We start from the raw sequence: 21,708 nt of genomic DNA on the forward strand, positions 1-21,708 counted from the left end.
GCCTATGGGCTGCATGTGGCCCTCAGGGAGTCTCCCCTGCAGTCTGCAGATACCCTAGCCGCAGCCACCCCAAATCCCCTGCCTGTACCTCTCCCATTGTACCTTTTTCCTTTGGGGGCCTAAAAAGATTTTTTCCTGCTCTAGCCCACCAAACTTTGTGGTTCCTCTCTGAAGAATAACATTATTGAGAGGGAAATCACCGAGATTAGAGAGCTAAAGTATCCTTTGCCACTCTAACCTGTTGTATTGTATGGTTTCTCAAGGAGATGAGAGGTGGCTGCTCTAGCCTGCTATACTCTGAGGTTTCCCTATCAATAATGTTGTTCTTCAGAGAGAAACCACAGAGTTCAATGGGCTAGAATAGCCACCTCTGTTCTCCTAGTGGGTAAAGGAAAACCTTCCTTGGGAGGGGAGGTTTACAATCCTGATCTCCTCCCTCCCAGTGGAGAGGAGGTAAAGTAGTGGTAAGGGAATGTGTGTATGCCTTCAGGGGCAAAAGGCTTGCCCAATCTAGATGGACCTATTTAATTCAAAGGTCCAAATCCTTATGCCAACATACACCTCTTGCTCCATCAATATTCCATTACCAAGTTCATGGGGGGGGGGGGAATCAAAGCAACAGTGCAAGCTGAATAAACTGAGAGAAACAAGCAAGGTTATTATTATCATAATTTATTCCAATTGCAGTATTTAGGATTGCTGGTAGAAACTTGAATTCATTTACTTAAATCCAGTGTTAGCTAAGAGAGATACACACCATTCAGCCAGTAAAAACTTTCCATATTTTAGCAAAACCTTTTATGATTTACAGTTGTGGTAAAGAAAGAAAGCAGAAAGTAAACCTTAAGATAAAAGTTATGATACCATCTCTACACCTGGTTAAGAAATGACTGCAAGTCCATAAACAGAACACACACAGAACGCCTTGTCCTACACAAGCCAACTAACATTAAGCAAAAAAAGTGCAATTCCCTCTCTCCTCTGTTCAGTTCTCCTTCACCGCATCCTTGGTATTTACCTACTATCCAGCTAGTATATGTTTTTTCCCTTCATCCAAATGTGCTAAAAACCCATTTCAAGATTTTAGCTCACTGTCCTCTCTAAAATTACAAAGTGAAATGCAACATTGAGGCCCCTTGGGTCTAAAATCCTAAACTAGATTTAATTACTGTTAACACCACACCCATCCAGCAAGTCAGTGAACCAACCTCACTCAGTTCACAATCTAAAAATACACAAGCTGTTCCAATGTTCTTAAGTGATACTATGTGCAGTGAATAGAGCACATTGCTAATTGATACAGTTTTATTAGGATTTGCCAAAACACAAGCAATTTTGGTTATACCACAGCTGTATTGGAACACCAAGTTGGAAAGTAAACAGCAGTGCTGTCATACACTTAAGATAATTCAGACAGAACTGAAACGGCTAACACATACCTAGCAGGCATTATCCAACAAAATGATTCTACGGACTAATGTAAAATAGAACATATATATCTCAAAAGCCAACTATCCACAACTTTTAGCAAGTTAAAACCAGTCACCTTATTTGATTTTAATTGTATTTATACTATTTGTGCAACAGTTAGGCTTCTCCTAAAGTGCCTGCTGCAAAAACGAACTACACAACATAGCACTACCTACAACTACAATTGGGGATCTGCTGTTGTTTTTAATCAGACTGCTCAAAGGGGCAGTTAGATGTGTTTCTATTATAAATCAAAAACTTCAAGGACAATTCTTGAATTAAATTTATTGGATTAGCTTGACAGTGGCTATCAGGCAGTTTCCAATGCAGCTATGCATAAAATATGATGGCTATTTTAACGACTAAGAGAGAAGAGCCAACATTGCCTAAAAGATCTCTGTCCATTATTATATTTGAACAGCAACTATGCTTTTCAGGGCTTTAACTCACAAGTCTACTCGTTGTTTATGTGTGTATTATGCTATATTATACATTTAGTGATCAACTCATATTTGTGCTCAAGTACAGAAATGTTAAAACAGAAACATATAAAGCTGCATTATACAGACACAGGCTACTGGCCTATCTAGCCCAGTACTGACTATTTTTGCATCTTCTCTTCCAAGGTCTCTCTAGCAGTGGCTTTTCCAAACCCTGCTACTCAACATTTGACTGGAGATTCCAGTGGTTGAACTTGGAGCTCTAAATGTGCAAAACAGCAGTATGGTCTCTCCTAAAGTTAGGCTCCTTCCTAAAATAAATACATGCAACTGATTAAAAAAACCATTCCTTAGAACTGCACCCTCTTTTGAGATTTTATTATTTATTTATTACATTTCTATACTGCCCCATAGTCGAAGCTCTGCCTCGTTTAGATTTAAATCAGGAATTTTATCAAATCTGTGGGTACTTCAAGACTCATGGCTCCTAGTACTGTCAAAAGATGTGTGCTATTCTGTCTTATTTTTCGGGGGGGGGGGGCAGAAGAAACAGTGGAGAACACAAGAAGGTTACCAGTGGAAGATGATGTCATCTAGGTCCCTCTCCCCATAAAACTCTGTAAATGAGGCAGCACAATTGCTTGACAAAAGCCTCCTGTTACTCAAGTAATCATTCAGTTCTGATTTTTAGGCTACAGTCTTACATACATTTATTGAAAATGGTGGGACTTACTCCAAGTAAACACTGATATGACTAAGCTCTAAAGAGTCTTTAATGTTACACTGCACACAGAGAAATCGTGCACTTCTTTACATAAGCATGATTTCCCCACTTCAATTAAAAAAACACCAAAATTCAAGGCAGCCTGTTTATATTGCCATCACTGGCTAGGTTTGCATTACCTAACTTTGTTTGATCTTACACAAATCAAGACCAGTTAATTTCAAAGAAAGTCTGAGTAGACTGAAACAAAGACTACTTGTCTCCTACATCCACAAAGATTTATGATAGCCCTAAGAGTGGTGATAAAAGCTCTCTCCAGATATTTTCGGTTTTCCACACATATGGATTCACAGTAACTTCTGTACAGCTTTATGCAAGTAAACTAGGGAACAGCTACTAAATCCCCACCTCTATTCCACCTACCTTAAGGCAACCAAAAACTGTCTCACGCTCTCGCACCCCACCAGTGAGCTCATTTATGACTGCTTTTAAATTTACGATTCCAAACGCATTTTACAGACCCAATCACGAGGGTAACAGTGCAATCTTATACTCACTTACCTGGGAGTTACTCCCATTGAAATCCATGGGTCCTACTCCTGAGTCGGAACGTATACGATTGTACTGTAAAGGATTCGTGAAGAGGATGCTGCCGCTTTGCTATCGCGAGGCAGGCAACCGCATTTCAAAGCGCGCCGGCACTTCGGATGAGAGACGCCGCTCTCCACAATACCATAAGCCACTGGCCCAAATCGCCACATATATTTGACCAACTCGTGTGGGGGTGTAGCTACTGTTGAATCAGCGGGCGCTATGCCACCGCCACCACTGCCAGACGTCGCATCAACCCGCCGAAGCGCCAACTCGCTGCCCGATGATACCGGCCAGAGGCGCGGCGGCAGCATCCATTCCCACCCTTGTCAATAAAGCAGAGGACCTGCTGCGTCGCGTTGCTGGACGCCAGGAGACAGCTGCCCGCGTTGCCCCCCGCCCAACACACACACACACACACACACGTTCCCTAAAGGGCAGGATGGCGCGGTCTCCCCCGCTCGAGAATTTAAAAAATGAGGAAGAAGCAAGGAAGAAGAGGCGAGGGCCCGACCGCGGAGGAACGGCAAGAGCTGGGTCCCTTCGCAGGCAGGGGCAGCTGCGGGGGCTCCCAGTGGGCGTCTCGCCCGAGGTGGGCGATGAAAGCGGAGGGGACAAGCCCACCGACCGCTAAACCCGGGCGACCCCGCGGCACCCCTTCTCAGCGTCAGGGGCTCCCTGGGGCAGACGGAGCCGTCCAAGCTGGGCGGCTCTGAGCAGGGACTCGGAAGCCAAGCACAAGGGCGGCGACAGCAGCGCCTTCCCCGCGGCGACTCCAGGCTTTCCCAGCCTCCCGCTACTGTGTGCGCGTACGGACACCTCGACACAGCGGCACCTTCCCCATCTCCGCGGACGACTCGATCCCGTCGTCGCGGCTCCGGCTGCAACATGCTCGCCCCTCGATACCACCCCCCCGCCCCGCGAAACCGGCCAGTACCTGTCCGTCTCTCAGATGCCGCCACCGCCGTCCCTCACTCGGAGCCGCCCGCTCCGCTCCCCATCTAAAATGGCGGCCCGACTAACAGCGAGACATTTACTCCGAACCCATCGAAGCTCTCGGTGCTCGATTCCCTGCGCCTGGAGCGCCGAAGCCCCGGCGTCTCGACTTGGCTCTCGCCCCGCCCCCTTTCTCCTCCCTGGAGTCGTCTGCCTGTCTCGCCGCCATTTGAAGGCCGCGCGGAAGGCGGCTTTCCAAGGCTAGGAGCACCACAGATCCCCTTGTGAGGCGGGAAAATCGTCCCAGCCAGAGGCGAGGCGAGGCAGACACACTGTGCCCACCCGCAGCCTGCCTGGCCTTGTCTAGACTGGGATTAAGCTTGCCAGATGTCCCTTGTTTTCAGGGGTTCCTCCTTATCTTCAGAGCACCGCACACCACGGGACATAAACGGGGAGCGCTTCTTATAGCTCCCCATTGGCCGTGCATTTCCAGCTGACGGACCCAGGGGACGTGCCCCAATCGCTGTTTCAAAATTTCAAAATTTAAGGGGCACCATCACTAAATGGAAGGCACTGGAACTGCTGCTTCACAGAGAGGGCTAAGGTTCCCATTAGTAATTTGCTTTCACAGTTGATATCATAGCATCATAGAACAGTAGGGTTGGAAGGGGTCTACAAGACCATCGAGTCCAACCCCCTGCTCAGTGCAGGAATCCAAGTCAGAGCATCCCTGACAGATGGCTGTCCAGCCTCCTCTTCAATGCCTCCAGTGTGGGAGAGCCCACCACCTCCCTAGGGAATTGGTTCCATTGTTGTATTGCTCTAACAGTCAGGAAGGTTTTCCTGATGTTCAGCCGGAATGTGGCTTCCTGTAACTTGAGCCCATTATTCAGTGTCCTGCACTCTGGGATGATCAAGAAGAGATCCTGGCCTTCCTCTCTGTGACTACCTTCCAAGGACTTGAAGAGCATTATCCTATCTCCCCTCAGTCTTCTCCTCTCAAGGCTAAACATGCCCAGTTTTCAGTCTCTCTTCATAGGGCTTTGTTTCCAGTCCCCTGGTCATCTTTGTTGCCCTCTGAACCCTCTGCAGCTTGTCTGCATCCTTCATAAAGTGTGGTGTCCAGAACTGGACACAGTACTCCAGATGAGGCCTAACCAGTGCTGAGTAGGGGGGAACTAGTACTTCCCGGGATTTGGAAGCTATGCTTCTATTAATGCAGCCCAAAATAGCATTGGCCTTTTTTGCAGCCACATCACATTGTTGGCTCATATTCAGCTTGTGATCGACAACAATTCCAAGATCCTTTTTGCTTGTAGCGTTGCTGAGCCAAGTATCCCCCATCTTGTAACTGTGCATTTGGTTTCTTTTTCCTAGGTGCACAACTTGGCATTTATCCCTATTAAATCTCATTCTGTTGTTTTCTGCCCAGCACTGCAGTCTATCAAGATCATTTTGAATTTTGTTTCTGTCTCCCAAGGTATTAGCTATCCCACCCGATTTTGTGTCATCTGCAGATTTGATCAGCATTCCCTGCACTTCCTCCTCCAAGTCATTAATAAAAATGCTGAAGAGCACTGGGCCCAGGACTGAGCCCTGCAGTACCCTGCTCGTTACCTCTCCCCAGTTTGAGAAGATCCCATTGATTAGCACTCTTTGAGTCCGATTCTGTAGCCAACTGGGGATCCACTGGATCATTGTTTCATCTAACCCACTTTGAGCTAGTTTGCTCATCAGGATATAATGGGGCACTCTGTTGAAAGCTTTGCTGAAGTCCAGGTGTATTATGTCCATAGTATTCCCACAGTCCACAAGGGAGGTTACCTGATCAAAAAATGAGATCAGATTCATCTGGCAGGATTTGTGCTTTGACAAATCCATGTTGGCTTCGAGTAATCACTGCATTGTTTTCAAGGTGCTTACAGATGGATTGCTTTATCATCTGCTCCAGAATTTTCCCAGGGATTGATGTCAGACTGACTGGTCTGTAGTTCCCAGGTTCCTCCTTCTTACCCATGTTGAAGATAGGGACAACACTAGCCCTCCTCCAGTCATCTGGCACTTTGCCTGTCCTCCATGATTTCTCAAAGAGAATAGACAGTGGTTCTGAGAGCTCTTCTGCCAGTTCCTTTATTACTCCAGGATGCAGTTCATCTGGCCCTGGAGATCTGAACTCATTCAAATTAGGTTTTCCTTGACCATATGCCTATCGATCCCAAGCTGCAATCCTGCCCCTTCAGCCTGTACTTTGCCTTTGCTGGGGGAGTCATAGACCCTCTTTTGGGAGAAGACTGAGCCAAAGTAGGAATTGAGGACTTCTGCATTTTCTTTGTCATCTGTTATCATTTTGCCATCCTTATTTAGTAGTTGAACCACCATTTCTTTCCTCTGTCTTTTACTATGCATGTATCTGAAGAAAGACTTTTTGTTGCTTTTCGCATCCCTTACTAACCTCAGCTTGTTCTCAGCTTTAGCCTTCCTGACGCCATCCCTGCAATTCTGTACTACCTGCAATTCTGTACTCTTTCTTTGTAGCTTGGCCTTCCTTCCACTTCCTACGTGTGTCCCTTTTTGTTTTCAGGTCATCCCTAAGCTTTTTGTGAAGCCACATTGGCTTCTTCTGTTGTCTTCCACCTTTTTTCTTGTTAGAATGGTTTGTAATTGTTCCTTTAGAATTTCCTTTTTTTAAAACTCCCAGCCATCTTGGACTCCTTTTCTCATTAGAGTCGCTTGCCATGGGACCTTACTGATCATTGTTCTGAGTTTATTAAAATCAGCTTTCCTAAAATCCAGGGTACATGTTTGGCTACACTCGGCTTTTGCTTCCTTTAGAACCAAGAACTCAAGTATAACATGGTCGCTTTCCCCCAGAGTTCCTGTAACTGCTACTTCATCCACTAAGTCATCTCGGTTGGTTTGGATCAAGTCAAGGATAGCCAATCCTCTAGTTCCTTTCTCTACTTTCTGTAGGAGGAAGTTATCCTCCACACAAGTCAGGAATTTCCTGGAGGGGCCATGTTTTGCAGAATTTCTCTCCCAACAAATATCAGGGAAATTGAAGTCCCCCATTACTACTACATCATGCTTCCTTGAAACATTGGCTATTTGCTTTTCAAAAGTTTCATCCTCATCTCCTTGATTGGGTGGCTGGTAGTAGACTCCGACCACCAGGTTCCTTTTATTCTTTGCTCCATTTATTTTAACCCAGATGCTCTCGATAGGGCTACCAAGCCCATCCTCCTGTATTTCTGTGCAGAGATATGTATTTTTAACATATAGTGCAACCCCACCTCCCTTTCTGTTCCTCCTTTTTGAACAAGTTATGTCCTTCAATTGCTGTATTCCAGTCATGAGAGTCTTCCCACCAAGTCTCAGTTACACCTATCAAGTCATAATTTCCCTCCTGTATTAAGAGTTCAAGTTTGTTCTGTTTGTTTCCCAAACTCTGGGCATTAGTATACAGACATCAAAGACCATGTGCTTCATAGTCTGGCTTTCTTCCTACATGTGTCTGAAGACTATTATTGGGCGCTATTAGAGCTGTTCCCTCCGTTGCGGTGCATGAGTCTTCATCCATTGTTACCCCCAACTTTACATCTCCCTTCCCCGTAGGATTCAATTTAAAGCTCTCCTGATGAAGTTCTTCATGCTGTGGCCAAACACATTCTTCCCAGTCTTTATGAGGGGCAACCCATCCCTTGCCAACAGTCCATCTTCCAGGAAGTATAACTCGTGGTCCTACAATCCATATCTCTCGTCCGCACCACCTTCGTAGCCAGTCATTCACCCAGAGTATTTTTCATTCCCTTTCTATCCCTCTCCTAACTACTGGAAGGATGGATGAGAAAACTATCTGGGCCCCAAAGTTCTTGAGTTTCCTTCCCAAAGCTTCAAAGTCTGACGGGATTTCTTCATAGCTCCGCTTGGCGGTATCATTTGTTCCCACATGGATGAGAAGAAAGGGATACTTGTCAGTGGGCTTCATGAGTGCAAGCAACCCTTCAGTCACGTCTCTAACCCATCCGTTAGATAATTTATCAGTAGCAAGATGATTCTGCCATATTTTCATGTGCAAACTATCTACTACAGGGGGTGAGTGCGATCATACCTCCCTGGCCAGGGCGGGCATCAAAGGAAGGCATGGTTGGGCACCTGCCAAGGGCCCACACACTAGCAGGGGCCCACTGACAAAAGCCACCTGGGATTGTCCTTCCTCTTCACCATTGCAACATGCTTATTCACCTGCCTCTTGCTCTGGCCCAAACAATGGTGGTGATGAGAAGGAAGAGCAGTAGACGCTACTGCTTACATGCTTACTGGCAAGCAAGTGGCAGCAATGATGAGAAAGAGGATGCACAGCAATAGCAGCTGGTGACCATGGCAGTGAGAAGGTAGACTCACTGAAGGGTGTCTTGCCCAACAGCCCTCAAAAACCTGGAGCCAACCCTGGCCCTGGCCCACCCTTGCACAGAGTTGCAAATCATATGGAAAAGCTTATACACAGAAAGCACAGTTCATATCTTCTGCTGAACTTGCCAGGCTGTGCACTAAGCCAGCGAGCATGATCCCAGTAGCCCCCTCCATCTATTCAAGGAACATGGTAGGTCAACACAGCAGTTCTAACCATTTGCTTTATCAGGGTTCCCAATCACATGGATCCCTCTGTCCATGAAGTTGTAAACAGAGGGCTCTTTCAGCCCCATGAAACAGCGTTGGTCACCCTGCTGGATGCCGTATGCCATGGAATGGATTGGGGGTGAGGACAGTATAACCCTACTGGTTCTTCTGGAACTCTCAGTAGCTTTTGATACCATGAACCATGGTATCCTTCTGGACCATCTTATCTGGGTTGGACTTAGCAGGCACAGTGTTAGTGTGGTTCCAGTCCTTGCTAAAGGAACATTCAGGTGGGGAGAGCAGGACTTCAACCTAGTCTTCCAGAGCCAAGTTGCGCACACACACACTTTCATTCTCTCCTTCCTCGACCACCACTCTAGTACTTAAATAGCTTAGCACAAGCTGGTTACCCTGCAGTAACTGTCTTATATTCACCAGGCAGCACATATACAGAATGTCACATATTTGTGATCTGTGCACATCATCTGGCTCTGTGTTCGTTATCAAATATGTCAGTTTAGAATTTCTCATTTCATTATTAAGTGTACATGAACCCTTTTATTATTTTTTAACCAAACTACCCTAATTGTAACTAGGATGGTTAAAGAGCTTTAGTGGTAAATAATCCACATTAGATTTTCTTGAATAAAGCACACTGAATGTAAAAAAAAAAAAAAGTGTGATAAAAGATTGGGGGCTTTTTATTAAATGCACATTTATGAGTTAAATGGAAAGTCTGATCTGAAATGTATATCAGTTTTTAAATTAGATTATCACCCTTTTAGCGAGTCCAACCTTTCACAGGAGCCATGGCAGCTCAAAATTAAAAAAATAAAATAAAACATATTCCAATATTGGATATCTTCTAATTGCCAGATGCCTAGCATTATACAAAAATTTTCACCAGCTCTTTTCTGCTACTGCCTCTCCACTGTTGAAAATAGGTACAGAGTGGGGGCAGGCGGGGCAGCTAAATCTAGATAAAATGAGGTGATCTTGTCAATGGGTTTATAAATGTATTCTCTCTTTTTTGTCATTTCAGTTTAACTAGGTTAATCTGAAAATAAATAATCCTGGCAACCCTTACATAATCTAATTATAATGTCTGCCCTACAGTTTGAATCACTCTGAAAGCTGATAGTTGGTTTGAAGCTACACACATTTCTCTCTCCTGGTTTGGACAGGGCTTTTTCCAGATTAGAATTTTGCTTGTTATGTATCTTATCAAAGTACTAATTAACCTTAGGTATATTTTGTAAACATGAGAGATCAAGCAAGTCCAAAAACTTGCAGAACTACACTTTTACACTTAAGGCACTGGCAGTTAGCATCTTAAATTGGCAATTCACCCCCACCAAGAGTTTAACAAAGCTTCAAGGATTGACAGAGAATCAATAAATAGAAGAAATATCTCCATCAAAGCTATTTCCACAACTGAAGGGGAAGTAATAAAGGCTAGGCGAGAACAGTATAATGAGTAGAAGAGGAAAATAGCTGGTGGGTAAGAAAATGATAAACATACCCAAAATAGCCTTTAGAATTCTAAACTGTCCTCATTAAAATGCATATATTTGACGATAATATTGGATTATTTCCACTTTGAAGCTTCAACAGAGTATTGAATTCATGCTTATTCTTCAAGCATATGGAAAAGAATAATAGCATAATTCCATTTTAAAGGTAGCAATTTCTTTACGGGAAGTGACAGTGATTACATTGACTAGATTGATGTGATCTAAGATTGTTGATGGATTGTTTGATTTTTGACTCTCATGAGTAATTTATGTAAATTTCAGGATTGGCAGAAAGCAATGAAAGGAGGGTTGCCAATGGCTTTTGTATTGCTAATGGCTTTTGTAAGGTGTTGTGATCTTACCCACTAGTTGGCTACCAGCGGGTAAGCTCTTCTTAATAGCCAGGTGAAAGTTAGGAGATGTTGGCTGAAAATCTACTATTACAGAAATACAATGTTGTTTGCTGACATCATCCTCATGTTTGTGGAAGAGAAACTCTACAGGATAAAGATACTATACAGATCTTATTTTTAAAAGATAATATCTAGCTTTTGATTTAATTAAAAAACCTCCTTGAATATTGCTACATCATATATACTAATAGTGAACTAATTTTCCAAGTGCCTGTCCTGATGTAGCCAAAATGGCACAATCCACGCACAAAAGGGAGGTATCAGCAGGGTTGGGGAAACCCCAAGGTTTGCGGAGGTACAAACAAATCTTTAGAAAACAAAGCAGCTCAGTGTGGACTGAGCATGCTCAGTGGGCTTGGAATTCCTACCATTGGTTGAAGAGGGGGGAAAACTGAGAACTGTGATGGAAAAGGAGTGTAATGAAGCATTCTGCAAGAAGGCAGGACTGGAACACTTAAAAGAGGCTAATCTGCACTGCAACCTTTTGTTGCAAGGCTCAGTTGTATATACTAGAACTGAGCTGGAGCATTAGGCTCAGCTTGCTTCAGTGGTTTTAGGGGTGGGGTAAAGCACAGCTTTTGCGGGGTGCATGAAGATGAATTCAATAAATGTTTGGAGTATGGACAATTTATCTATATGACACAAAGCAAAGGCAGCATAGGGTCTAGATTTTTCTTCCTTTTAAACAAAACTGTTTTGCTGCTGCATTTAACTGAACAGTCTTAAACCTCTCTGGTCATTCACTTATTTACATAAATTATAAATTTAGCATTAGACAGTATCCTTCTAGGATCCAGAGCCTGCTTCTTACTGGCAGTGCTGTTTAGCTGCTTTCAACTAGAACTGAGCAACAAAAAGCTGAGTGTCCTAGGATATATTGCCAGGGACACTCAGTTGGTTGTTGCTCATTTCGATGTTGCATAAAGACATTAAGTGGCGTCTGAATGATCTTGTGGGGAGAGAGAGACTGAAATCACTGCTTTTCATTGTATGAACACAACATTGACATAGCTGTGCTATGATCTGTACAGTCATATTTACACAGTGGAGCACAGCAGTTCTTAATAGACTTATCCATGAAGGAGTGCTTACATGCTTACTCTGAGAAAATACTGATCATAGTAATTTATGTACATAATATAAAATCTTGTTGAAATACATAACTTTTTGTTCTACAGTCTTTTAAAATAAAAACACCATGGTGCTTGGGAAGGTATTAAAAAAAAGAGGTGGCTTATTTTGTTTAGAACCTCTCCCATGGTTCTTGAATATGTAATTCCCATTTGTTTTTAAGGAAGTTGTCTGAAATTGAATTCTTCCTTTTTGGCTGTGAAATTCTAAGAATTTCAGCTTTTAAATGTAAAGAGGAAATTTCTATCAAGGCAGCATAGGGGAAAAATAAGTGATTGGAAAGCCAAATAAAAATATTACTTACTCCAGTTGAGTCTACTGTACTTGCAGGACACAGGTCAAAGTTTTTGAATGTATGTCTTGAAAACAAACATGCCAAAGAAGGAGAGGAGGAACTGCACAGGACCAGGAAAAAAAAACATATACACCTACCAAAATAGGATATAGCTTCTCAGACATATACACCTACCAAAATAGGATATAGCTTCTCAGACTGACAAAAAAGTAAACAAAAATAAGACCGAGCTTTTCTACAGAAGGCTGTTAATCAGCTGTTAATCCACTGAATCTGCTTTCAGTTTAGTTGCAGAAATCCGAGTGCTTTACAAGGAACTTTCCCAACTTGCTTTTCTGCTACATAACCTTTAGGTGGCACTGTGGTACAGTGGAATAGCACAAACACACAAGGGGAAATTGCACTTTTCTTCACTTTCAAAATTAAATGCTGCATTTTCCCTGCTCTCCAAAAGTGCTGGTTAGACACAGAAACAAACTGGAGGGTCACAACATCATCTAAAGAACCCGTAAACAACTGTGAGTAGGGAATGATAAGTGCATGATAAATAACTCGTGTAGCCTACCATCAGAATATATTACAGGGCAATACTACGGTCCAACTACTTTAGGGTTTGGTATAGGCCAACATATCTTGGAGATATGCCCCTTCTGATAACTCTAGCCTGCAGATCACCAGGGATATGTTGGTGTGTCCCCACCACAGTGCAATCCAGCTGGCAGAGGAACTGAACTTGGGTGGCATTGACCTGTGTTCAGCTTCCATTATTGTGGTTTTGAGTAACTCTCAAACGTTCTAGATCCTCTTGATCATCCCTTTCAATTTCCTTTTCACTAGGCCCCTAATTTTAAGTGAAGTTTCCTCTTTGAAGTCAAATATGACTATGTTGGACTTTCTTGGCCATTTTCCACTTACATACAAATTAATGTATATGTAAGATGCAATCCTATACACACTTACCTAGGAGTAAGTCATAGATTTACACTGTAAAAAGCATTTTAGTACTAATTAAAAGATCAGTCAAAAACCCAACCAGAAAGACAGTGTTTATTGTTTTAAATAATGTTTAATTTACGCTAAAATGCTTTTTAATTTTATCACTACTGCACATGTCTTTCTGCATTTTAAAATATGGGCAAAAATGTGTGTTAGCACAAATTAAAAGATTGATTTTTAAAAAATAAACATGCTGATAAAATGGCACCTATGAGTGAAGGGATGCTGAAGTAAATACATAGTGATGAGTAAATGAACCTGATATGTCACTACAAGACACATCAGAACCTATGCTTCTTAAAACGGAAAAAGGTAGCACTACATAAAGTAATTTATACCTGTGGATAGAGCACTACTGTTCCATTCTTTCAAAAAAAAAAACTACCCTCGCATAACGCATGGTCTGTTCTAGGGCTTTGTTTAACCATTGCATAACCCACGCTCACTGGATTTGCACACATGACAACCTCCAAGAAGGGGCTGGATATGCAAAGTGGCGCCACAGCTCATAACCACCATAAGCTGCACTGTGTTGTGTGAACCAGGTCACTGATTGGTTCTTGTCACAACAGGTTCACATTACAACTGCTTTCCCCAATCCTGACACGTTTTCCCTATTAAATGGTGGGACTCTAGTTATCCTGGGTGATTCAGTTGGAAAGTGTTTGGAAAGTTTATTTCGATGGGGCAGATTCTTGTTCTTGCTTCTTTGTTCTCTTACAACATGTGTTTGAAGGAAATACAGACAAGCTATATGCTTTCTAAGCTCTGAATATGGCTTGGAAATGGTACTTGAACTTTTAGAACTCTATAGCTAATCCAGATATGTAGCCTTCCCTCATGGGACAGAAAGCTTTTCAGAAATATTTTAGTGGTTTGTTTGGGGTTTTTTTTGGCAAGGGCCTCATAAGAACATAAGAGCCATGCTGGATCAGACCAAGATTAGTCCAGCGTTCTTTTCACACAGTGGCCAACCAGCTGTCGACCAGGAACCCACAAGCAGGGCATGAGTGCAACAGCACCCTCCTGCCCATGTTCCCCAGTAACTGGTGTACATAGGCTCACTGCCTCTGGTACTGGAGATAGCACATAGCCATCAGGAGTAGTAGCCACTGATAGCCTTTTCCTCCAGGAATTTGTCCAGCCCCCTTTTAAAGCCATCCAAATTGGTGACCATCACTACATCCTGTGGTAGCGAATTCCACAGGTTAACTACGCACTGTGTGAAGAAATACTTCCTTTTATCTGTCCTGAATCTCCCAAGTGATCTGATTGCATTATGTTAATCTAACAATTAAGTTTTTGCACTAATTTGCCTCCAGCTTTGAATGTTCTGCACCCAGTTACATGATTAAATCCTTTGCTTTGTTATATGCTACTGATAAAAAGATATTTTTGGTATTATCTTTCTAAGATTAGGTGAAACAATGCAAGTAATAGGAAGATCATTCACATGGTAGATCTCAAAGAGCATTTCCAGGAATATTCAGGGTGGTCATATAGAGAATTCCTTCTTCTCTCATGCCCCAATTGCAAAGGAAATCACCTTATAAAAGACACAGGCCCCATCACCACTAACAGTCAAATGCTGGCAAGCAAAAGGACGTCATGTAACTAGCCAAGTCAGAGACCAGACTTCACTAAGCTCTCTTTGTGGGAGGAGAGCTGTCATGTGTTGATCATCCAGCTGCTTAGATAGGATGATTTGTTTCACCACCACCACCGCCACTACCCTCTAGTTTTATAAGTATAGAATACCATGATACATAGTTATATTGACATGGGATGATACATGGAGAACATATAATGAATGTTCATACTAATTTTTGGTCGTATAATGGTTGGTCAGATAAGCAAGATTTTTAGATAAAGTATTTATGATTGTGGAAATCATGGTATTACTGTGGCAAGAGATGCAACCTTCCTCCATTTCCCTATAACAGGGCTGGGGAATTTTTTTTGGCCTGAAGGCTGGATTTCCACCCGGGAAATCTCCTGGGGGTTGCACAACAGCACTGGACATAGCCAGAGCCCAAACTGGGAGTGGCCACACCACTCTCACATGAGCACCTCATTCTCTCTGTCTGTCTGTCTGTCTCTCTCTCTCACACACACACACACACACACACACACACAGAGCGAGAGCGCCCAGCTGCTTCTTTGTTGCTGCTCCCTTGGGAACTGCTCCTTCAAAGCATTCTTGGCAGGGAAAAGCAAGGAGTATGTGGAGCCTGTTCTGGGCGGGGATAGGGCCTTCCTGGGAGACTCCACAGGCTGGGAGGGGAGGCCTCACCTAGCCTAATCTTGCCTATGTCCCTGGCTTATAACATTCATTACTAGAAAATGTCTTACAACCTATAACTTACAAGTGCCTCTTCCAAGAGAGGTTTGGAAGATGGCAACAAGGGAGATGGCCTTCTCGGTGGTGGCCCCCTATCCGCCTAGCACTTAACATTGTCATCTTTTGGCACTAGGATAAGACTTTCTTCTACTCCCAGGCACTTGACAGCCTATGACGGGGCTTTTTAGTTTTTTTTTATCAAGTCCTGTTAGCTTCATCGTTAACTGTTTGTAATTTGTTTTCAAACTGTTTTAAATTGTTGAATGTTAAAGGTTTTATACTATGTTGTGTTATGCTGTCAGCTGCCCAAAAAGCTTTGGCTGTTGGGCAGTATAGAAATGGAATAAATGGAATTAATTAACTAACTAACTAACTATCCATGTAACTCATTCCTTGATATCATTACACTTTCCTCACTTTCCCAAGCGTTAAGAAGTCTAAGGGAAGTGCTACTGGGGTTTGTTCCCTTTGGGTGAAATCCACCACAAGTCCTATTAAAGTTTGAGTAAACCCATTGAAATGAATGGGACTTAAGCTAGTTATGACTAACTTAAGTCCTGTTCATTTCAGTGAGTCTACTCAAAGTAGGACTTAGGTTGGATTGTTCCCTTTGAATGAGAGAGCACTGCAGACTAATGGAGTCTTTGCGATAGCTGTTTGTTTACATGTGCGCACACACATACACATATATAAACATGTGTGTGTGTGCATGCACAACACATAGTAGAAGCAGAATGGTTATCCTAAAGCAGGCACAACTGCTGATCCTGGATCAGATTCCCAATGCAACAGTGTAGACTTCTGCAGCTCTCTAGGCTGCTTCCAGTCCAACTAATTTCAGCTCAAAATATTTAGCTTCTTGACTGAGGGTTATTCTAGATGGAGGGGTCCTAGTACTAATAATCATAGGGCACTATGTAGCTATTCTGTCTTTTGATAACGTATTTTCCATGGTAAGAACAAAGATGGAAAAAGCAGTGCAAAAACACAGGTGGCCTCTGAGGGGAAGATGACTTTGTCTGAACCCCCACCCCCAGTAAAATTCCAGACGAGGCATGATAAAAGCCTCATCTGAAAGTACTCGGACTCTCTCTGTCTCTTCCAAATCCAAAACTCCAGATTCCTTTCCTTTCTGTCACACACAGACCCACTCATGTAGAGCACAGATCTCAAACCCAACCTGAGCAGGTAAATTATCCATTAAGGCAAAGCACCTAACCATTAGCAATATCAACCAAATATTCCTGACAACTAGCACTCAGCTTAACAAAGGACAGTCTCTCTAATTTATTTGAAATGGTGGGATCCAAATAAGCCAGATGGATAGAGTGATGAAAACAACAACAATAATCTACGTCATAGGGCTATTATGACAGTAACTATAACAAGGCGTGCAAACCACATTGTAAATAACATTGCTGTATATATACCTATTATCTGAAATAATTATTATTCATATTTAATTGCACTGTTTTACCTCATAATTGCTAGGCTTTACAAACTGCACATTTAGAGTCCAATCTGATGCATACTTACTTAGAAGTATGTCCCATAATGTTCTGTGGTGCTGGTTCCCAAGTAAGTGTGCAAAAGATTGCAAGGTAAGGATCAAGTTGCACATCAGTTAAAGTATGTTGTGTTGCACCACAGAATTACGGTGATGTACCAGCAAAACTTTGGTTGTTGAATCTGACTGCCTTTGAATCATGTTGCCTTAACTCACAACAGCATCACTCTAGAGGCATCCCAAGAAATTGCTCTGATATAAGGCAACATATTCTGTATCATGACAAATCTGAAGCAGTTGTGGCAAACTAGACTTATCAAAGATAATGTGAATTCCATGCAAGTTTTTATCACAACCAAACTGTTACTTCAGTTGTTGCCTGATGAAGGCCTCCCAAATTGTGCAAGAGTTCCCATGGATCTCTGCCAAACCGTTCCATTCCATGCAGCCCTAGCCTGCCACATCAGCTCATCTCTCTATCTGGCTCACAGCCATCCTAACGTTGCATTTGCAATTCTCCCTCAGACCTTCAGTCCACAGTACTGACTTTTCTATTTAAATATGAAGGTTGTCTGCTCCAGAGAGTCTAGTTCAGTCACTGTGCCTTTTCCTTTACTCTTGAAGTATCTGTCTAGAAGAAGTTTTATCTCCAGCTTTAACAACAAATAGTTTTGCAGTATCCATTCTGTATGTAACGTATACAGAATCCCATGGGACTCACTGGAATAGAATTATAAGTAGGGTGGTAGTGGAATGCTTTAGGATTTACTTTTAAAAGATTTTCCTGGCTGAAAATGGTCACTGCTTTGTCTCATGAATATTTAGATAACCAAATTCTTCCAGGAAGGATGAACCATGTGGAATTGCATTACCTAATAGCCCCTCTTGCAAGATTTTGTTTTTCTTTGTCCTAGAAAGCACATGACATTGGTTACCATCAGCCAGTACATAACACCTTTTATTTGATCTTTTATTAACAGCTTTGAGCTTTTATTTTTCCCCTTACGCCAACAAACAGCATGCATCTTTAAAGCTCATGTCCAGTGTCTGTGTATACTAGCTGACCCCGGGAAAAGCATTATCTCACTTGCTACACGTCCACCTCAACAACAAAAGAAGTTTTTACTTCAACTGATAGTTCTCAGAGTAAAAGACAAGTCTCTGTAAAAAGGACATATGGCTTGTTTTGGGGAATCCCAAGTTCCTCCTTGATTTTCCCCCAGTTCAAGGGGGGGGGGTGAAAGAGAGAGAGAGAGGTCTTGGATCACCCGGCTGTGCTATCCAAGTTTTTATTTTATCTTAGGTATAATTATACAATTTTCTTCTTGAAGGCTCATAACAAGGATGCCTGAAAGTTTCTGCAGTATAGATATAGTGCAGTAGTTTGTGCTTATAGCTCTTGGGCTTTTTCCTGAACTTTAAGCTCAGCTGCAATTCCAAAGAACTGCAGCAATTAAGAATAATTAAATTCAGAATCTAAGTTTCTTTTCCAAAGTTCACCTGGAATGCCCTTGGAACACTCACCCACCTAAAAAGTATGAGAGCAGAAAATGTTCTTTGTTTTGCCTCAGGGTATTGCTGAGGAGGGCCATTTCACACACCTCATTTTCCCTGCACCCCGTACACAGTCATAAGAAAAAGCCTGTGTATACTGCAATCAAGATTGCTCATACATCTGCTTTACTGTGTATACCCATTCTAGGAAGCTACAAGCAGCAGCAGGTTTTCCACACATATCTGTATGGTCAAATAAACATAAAGTTTTCACTATGGTTTTCTGTACGTTTTTTTGACATAAAATATGTCTTGCACCAAGAACAACAAGGCTAACAACCAGTCCATATTGCAATCATAGACTGACCACATTGGAAGGGACCCCAGAGGACATCCAGTCCAATCCCCCAAGTTTATATTATTACCAAGAAGCCACTGGTCTCCAATTCTCTTTTCAAGAACGGCAGTCCTAAAATCCCCACTCCTCAGAGAAGGGGGAAAGCAAAAACTGCACAGGTATGAACTGACTTGGTTAAACGTTTAGTGATATAAGATAGTAGCACAATATTCCACAAACATGGTATGCTGTTCTGCGGCATACAAAAATTAGGCAACACACCCATAGCAATGCATTAATACTCCTTGTGACCTTTTATACATTTGTGTAATGTGGAACAGTTGCATATTAACCCTGACCCAGAATATGTATTCTAATTAGTTGTGGGAAAGTCATTTTGCATGGATGAGAGCCTATTCTTAAACATAAATGGCCATAATTTATGTAGATTAAATGGAAGCAGGTTGGCTAAATTGAAAAACAAGATAGTACATACATCATGATCCATCGTGGATTGATTCCAAATACTCACCTGACAAAATGGCTGGCTAAAGTGAAAAACAAAGTAATGCATATATATATATATATATATATATATATATATAATGATCCATCATGGATTGATTCCAAGCATGATGAAATCTTGGTGGTAGGTTTGTAGTTCTCTAACACAGGTTAATATCAGGGACCGGGGGCAGGGTGGTCACACCTGGGCTTGTGGAAGCTCAACTCCGTGCCTTACCTAAAGGTCAACTTCAGATGAAGCAGCCTGTTGCCACTGTAGTTCAATATCAGTGCCAGCCCAAGAAATTGTGCAGCCTGAAGCAGGGCACCAAACAGCGCCCCAACCCATGCTAGGGCCAGCACTTTATAAAAACAGCTTTCCCCAACTTGTTGCCCTCTAGATGTTTTGGAATTCAATTCCCATCAGCCCCAGCCAGCATGGCCAATGGTCAGGAATGCTGGAAGTTGTAGTCCAAAACATCTGGAGGGTACCAGGATGGGCAAGTCTGCTTTAAAAAACAACATGTAACCATTTGCCTGCTGGACAAAAGTTGTGGGTGTGTGCTTAGTGCAATGAGCTCCTGGATTTCATGAGTTCATTTCCCTGAGGTCAGGATAACTGACCTGGAGAATCTGAGAGAGGCTGGCAGAGGACACCACTGGGGACGTGATAGCAGCATCCCATTCCCAGCGTGGCAGGTCCTCTGCTGTCATGAAGAATGAGAGCCTTGGGGAAGGAGAGCATCATCCGAGAAAAATGGAAATGACCCCTTAGAAGGGACCCATTCCTTGGGGGATGAACAGATATGCTCTTGCACTGAGAATATGTTTCTGGGGGCCAGAGGGCCCATGGCAGTAGGAGATTAGATAACATAGACAGCTGGGTTTGTGATGGCCATGTAGGCCATATGGTGACTTGCCTTCCTGGTGTGAAGGTTGCGGATGTCATGTGCTGTCTGATGGCCTGGTAGGTAGTACTGGGGTGGTGTCAGTGGTCATGGCGCACATCACCACTGTGACATGAATAAAGGTATTCATGAGGTCCTAGAAGCCAAATTTCGCTTCCTAGGTAAGAATTTGAAAGCCAGGACCTCAAAGATAGCTCTCCTCTGAAATCTACCTGTTCCATGCGCAGGGCCAGCCAGACAGGCAAAGCTAAGAGGGTCTCAATGTGCGGACGAAATGGTGGTGTAAGGAGGAGGGGTTTAGATTTCTTAGGCCCTGGGGAAGACGTTTGGGACAAGCCAAGCTTGTACATAAGAAATGGGCTCAATTTGAAACAGAATGGAGCCAGACTGCTGGCACTTAACATCAAAAAGATGGCACAGCAGCTTTTAAAGGGACCCCTGGGAGAAAGCTGACAGGAATTGGGGAGCTTCCGGTTCAGGATGACTCAAGCCCAGGGCATAAGGATAAAAAAAAAATTGATTCTTCTAATGGGGACAGGGTAGAAATAGGCCACTCATATACAGTAGTACCTGAAGGCCAGTCAGAGGGCCACAGGGGCATATGCACACATCAGAAACATTTGAAGAGGGACACAATGTATAGATGTTTCTATGCTACTGCTAGAAGCCTCTTGAGACAAGATGGGGGAGTTGTAGTGCTTTAAAGGAAAACATAGGTATAGTGGGCATAACAGAAACCTGGTGGAATAGAGAGAACCACGGGGATATGGTCATTTCTGGATACAGACTATAGGAAAGACAGGGAAGGTTGTACTGTATGGTAGGGCCTGTCCTGCAGGCTACAAATTCTATGTACAAGGGAAACTCCTCTTCACAACAGCAGTAATTTCAGCCATAAAATACTTCCCTTCTGTACTCTGCACTGCTGATGCAATGGGAAGTATTAATTCCTGTATGTATTCCTGTGTGTCTGTTTGTACTGAGATTATTATTAAAAAATGTTTATTCCCAACCCTTCTTTCTTAGAGGCACTGAAGGCGGTTTACAATATAATCAACAAAACCCATACTGATGGACTACTGCTGGAATTACTGAGGGAGTAAACTGCTGATGTTTGAGAGGGCAAATGCAGACAAACCCAGAGAGAGAAAATGAATTTGCAGAACCAATTGGTGGCAATGCAGAAGAGTTTTTAACAGAGTCTGTTTGATTGCATTATAGATCTACCCTCCACTTACTCGGAGATGTGTTACAAGGCTTATATATTACGCTTGATGTTTGGCACAATCTTTTGTTCTGGCATGCTAGGGGCCTGGAATCCAGTCCAGCTGTGATGTAACCACTCTGGTAGGTTATAAATAACATGAGGTAGCAGTACATTGTATTCTATCATTGTTTCTGCTTTTTGTGACCTCTAGTGCACTAGAGGGGAAATCCTTCATGTTGAAGAAAATGTGTGTGTTTTCAGAGAACTTCAAGAACAGTTTGTA

General features: G+C 42.8%; 1 protein-coding gene across 26 annotated transcripts in view; it reads right to left on the reverse strand.

The window, feature by feature from the left end:
* The window catches only part of RAF1 (Raf-1 proto-oncogene, serine/threonine kinase), a 104,151-nt gene that overhangs the window by 59,032 nt on the left and 23,411 nt on the right, over nucleotides 1-21,708 (reverse strand). For 23 of the 26 annotated variants that reach the window (XM_084839891.1, XM_084839872.1, XM_084839886.1 and 20 more), the window contains exon 1: nucleotides 4,163-4,304. The exons of the other annotated variants lie outside the window; for them this stretch is intronic. The gene's annotated coding sequence lies outside the window, so the exon portion shown is untranslated. Of the gene's footprint in view, nucleotides 1-4,162; nucleotides 4,305-21,708 lie in introns of those variants that run through there. 26 annotated transcript variants of the gene reach the window in all.

Source organism: Heloderma suspectum, chromosome 2 (genome assembly GCF_057233095.1).
Source record: "Heloderma suspectum isolate Gila_16-S chromosome 2, 16-S_ref, whole genome shotgun sequence".
In the NCBI taxonomy this organism is placed as follows: Eukaryota; Metazoa; Chordata; class Lepidosauria; order Squamata; family Helodermatidae; genus Heloderma; species Heloderma suspectum.